This window comes from Bactrocera latifrons, unplaced genomic scaffold (genome assembly GCF_001853355.1).
Source record: "Bactrocera latifrons isolate USDA-ARS-PBARC rearing strain unplaced genomic scaffold, ASM185335v1 scaffold_105, whole genome shotgun sequence".
NCBI classification, from domain to species: Eukaryota; Metazoa; Arthropoda; class Insecta; order Diptera; family Tephritidae; genus Bactrocera; species Bactrocera latifrons.
The window spans coordinates 452,408-456,724 of NW_017534464.1; the positions used below are offsets into that span (position 1 = coordinate 452,408).

The 4,317-nt window shown below is 33.3% G+C and overlaps 1 protein-coding gene across 3 annotated transcripts in view; it reads right to left on the minus strand.

Annotated features, from left to right (window-relative positions):
* The window catches only part of LOC108969593 (tubulointerstitial nephritis antigen-like), a 97,167-nt gene that overhangs the window by 50,463 nt on the left and 42,387 nt on the right, over window positions 1–4,317 (minus strand). The window contains exon 1 of one of the 3 annotated variants that reach the window (XM_018934405.1): window positions 663–680. The exons of the other annotated variants lie outside the window; for them this stretch is intronic. The gene's annotated coding sequence lies outside the window, so the exon portion shown is untranslated. Of the gene's footprint in view, window positions 1–662; window positions 681–4,317 lie in introns of those variants that run through there. 3 annotated transcript variants of the gene reach the window in all.

The following is a 4,317-nucleotide window of genomic DNA, read 5'->3' on the forward strand; positions in this document are numbered from 1 at the left end:
GACATAGCTATAGTAGTTTTCGAGATATGTACAAAAAAGTTATTAGGGGCCGGGGCCACGCCCACTTTTCCAAAAAAATTACGTCCAAATATGCCACTCCCTAGTGCGATCCTTTGTGCCAAATTTCACTTTAATATATTTATTTGTGGCTTAATTATGACACTTTATAGGTTTTCGCCATTTTATGAGCGTGGCAGTGGGCCGATTTATCCATCTTCGAACTTAACCTTCTTATGGAGCCAAGAATTACGTGTACCAATTACAGTTACAGTTACAGCTTGCACGGTCGGACGGACAGACAGACATTGGATTATACTACATTCGGAGGCTATCAATATATAGTCTGCAAAATGTAAAATATTTTAACAAATTTAAACGGCGTAGATCGATGAATCAACTTCTTATGGCCACAATTGGAAGATGCTGATCTTGACAACATCTGATTCCACCAACAAGGCAGGCCAACGTGCCGCACAGCACATGCAATAACTGAATTATTGGGAGAAAAGTTTGGAGATCAGATTATTTCAAGAAATTGTGACATTGAATGTTTAACACTTAGAGTGTTTTTTTTTAGAAAAATCATATCACTCTTTTTGGAAAATCCTGAATTAATTATTTATCAAGTCTCGATTTCCGAATGCGCTCAAAAATGTTCTTACCTGTTGCAGTTATTTCCAGACTTCTCTTTGGAAAAACCTAAAAAGAAAAAATTCTATACTAAAAGATATTGTCCGTACTATGACAAGGTCAAAAAACAAAAATTTATAAAATGGCAGCGTGTTTATAAAAAGTGAAATTTTAACAAAATATTTTATTTTTGATTTTGTCAAGGAACGCTTAGTCATTGTATGGGGAAATGCATACAGAAAATGTATACTAATTTGATCATGATTATTTTTTTCTTTTGCAATCTGCATTAACCTCGAAAATTTTTGTCAATCCTGTCATGAAATTTCCTTGGAAATACTCTAAACAAAATTCTCTGAAAATTTTCACCCTTAATATTAACATTAAGAACTGAACCAAGGCATGTAAAAATTCTCCATTAAAAATACACTACAATCGGGATTTTTTATCTTTAAATTCCTACAGCTCAAAGGTATTATATGTCATCGCTTTGTAACTCACACCGGCAAGGTAGTAGGGGGCTCTAAATCCGATTTTTCCACGAATTTCACATTTTGGTGTATTTATCTCATAAATGACAAGATTGTAAGAAATTTTATTTGCTATAAAAAGGTCTTAGATCAAAAACGCTATCATTAATACCTCACGAGACATTCGGCTTTTTAATGAAGGCTGTATGCAATTTTCATTTTTGAATACATACCATCCAAATCTAGATCTATAATTAATAGTTCAAAAAAAAAAAAAAAAAAAAAAAAAAAAAAAAACCTAATGTATATATATATTTATATATATAATATATCTCGGCTGACATATATGGTAACTATATACATATGTATGTGTGTGTTTAATCTAAAACTAATTTAGTGGTCATACTATAATCTAAGTCAAAACCGTGCCATTCGCGATAATCAACTATAAGCCAATATGTGCATACATTCATTTGTATGTATGTATATAGCCGATCATTACTAAATATACAACTTATTATTTGAAATATATACTTACCTATTATAAAATATATACGGACACAAGTGATACAATAGACTAAATATAGCTAAATGTTAAAACGAAAATAGCAAAATGCGGTTATAAAATATAAATTAATTCATTGTGTACTACTAACGAGCAATTTATGCGTTTTGAGCAATGAAAACTGTAATTATGATGTCGTATAAATTTAGCGGGGTGAACGCATTATTTTCAAACCATAACAACAAATTATTAATAAATTCTAATAAAATTGGGGCTATTGGGGCCAGCAAAATATTCGGCGTTAGAAACAGCAAAGTGGCCCAATTAAAAATCCACTTTAAATACATTTGCCAATTTTCTACGCTGTTCGATTAAGAATGCAAAGAATTCGTAAACTTTTTCCGCATGCCTTCCAGTCAACAATTGGCACGCAACCAAAAAAAAAAAAAAATTTAATTAATTAAAATTTAAGGAAAACAAAATGAAAATTTGTGTTTTCACTGCGAACGCCGGCCCACTCATAACGCATAAACAATCCGTTAAACACGTAAATCCTAATGTAAGTGTGTGTGCGTATGTTTACTGGCAGTCGATGACGTCAAAACCCAAATAAGAATGGTTAGTGCGAAGAAGCTTACACATTTGTTTCACATTTCTGCTGAAGATTCGATACTTAAAGAATATAAAATGCTTCTCCATCAACACCATTCGATACACCATGATCAACCGGAGGTCGTATGTTTGTGTTGTTTGTCTTTCGCTGAGCCACTTGACTTGGGTGACGTTGTTGTGGTTACTGTTGTTGCAATTGTTGCAAATAAAAACTGTGAAAGAACGAAGTCCATCATCAGCGTAATCATTAAGGTCTTTAGTACTGCAACAAGAATAACATTGGCCTTGTGATTTGCTTAGGGGCACACATAGTGTCAGAAATTTTTTAAATTTTTTATTGAAAGAAACTAATTTATCAATTGTTTTAAAATTTATACTAATATTTATTTTAATAATACACGGTATTAATTTTGAAGAACTCTGAGAACTTTTCAAGCTTCACGTGCCTTTTGACGGCACGCAAAGCTGTTAAAAAGAGATTAAAATTAATAATCAATAGAGTTAATATATTTTTTTAATTAATTTGATTATTAATTTTTCTCGCAATTCGTTGATTAATTAATGATTGAAAATTAATTTAATCAAAATACTTTAATCAAATTATTAAACGATTATTAACAACTCTGTTGGCACTACAGTGATTCCGGGATTACTTGAATAAAACCATCCAAAAAAATTGGCAACCTAATGATAAACTGAGGTTAGATCAGTCTAAAGCTCTTAGAAAGTAAATTTTTCTGAAAGAATGAAAAATATACCGTGTATTCAGGCGAAGGCGATTATACAAGGTGTTTTCCAAAGTAAACAAGACTTTAGAAAAAAAACAGAACAAATGGTTTTTTCCTTCTGCTTCAATACAGCTTTTTGCACGCTCCAAAAGCATGTCGAACGAGTGGATTAGCTCGCTGGTCGGTATGGCCGCCAGTATGCCAGTGCAAGCATTTTGAATGGCCTCTAAATCTACATAACGCTTTCCTTTCATGGGCAAATACATTTTTCCGGAAAGGAAAAAGTCGCACGGTGCCATATCAGGTGAATACGGGGAGTGGTTAATGATTAAAATAAGATTTTTGGTCAAATACACCTCTTTAATGATATCCTTCGAATGTTGGTTTCTTAGCAATTTTTGGTCGTCAGTCAATTTGTGCGGAACAAACCATGCAGACACCTTTCGTAAGCCGAAATGTTCGGTCAAAATGCGATAAATCAATGTTTTGGAGATGTTCAATTCCATTGCTATGAATTTCAATGATGATTTCGCCTGATTTTTGATGAGTTCACGCACAGTTTCGTTGGAATTTCCGGTGATCACAGATTTAGATTGGCCCACATGTTGATCGTCATTTATGTCAACACGGCCACTTTGAAAACGTGGAAACTACTCGTGCACTCTCCTACGGGATAGGCAATCATCGCCATTAACTTGTTTTATCAATTGAAACTTTTCGGTTACAGTTTAACCAATTTTAAGACTAAATATAATGTTGGCTCTTTGTTCGAAGCTCATTTTCACACCGATAACAAAAACATACTGACACTTAAAACGCAATAAATTCACTTTCAGTTGATGAAATGTAATGAAATTCCATTGGACATATACATAGATGGAGTCACCAAGGGCGTTAGATTCAAAAAGTCCTGTTTAATTTGGAACACACCTTGTACATATGAACTCGAGGCAAATGAAAAAGAATAGAAAGTTGGGTCTTAATCTACGTAAGAGACTTTCTAATGACTGATTTACGAATCTATAAAAAAAATTACGTTTTCAATAAAAACAGCAGCAAATTGTTTATAAAACCCATTACAATAATATCAAAAAATAGTATTTACTTGACTAGAAGATGTTACTGTAATGTGTTGAATACAATGCTCGCGACAGACTGCAAATGACATCTGTCAAATATTAAAATACACACGTTCTTATCGACGGGCCTATTTTGACAGTTGTACGACTACACGACGGCAGGCCGACAGTTGTCGTTCTCGCTAACTTCAATTTTATCCTATATTTGCCAACGACAGTAGGACGACAGTGGAGTTGACAGTAGAATGGAAGATAGAGAGATGAGGTAGAGTGGTGGGTGATGCCACTAATAT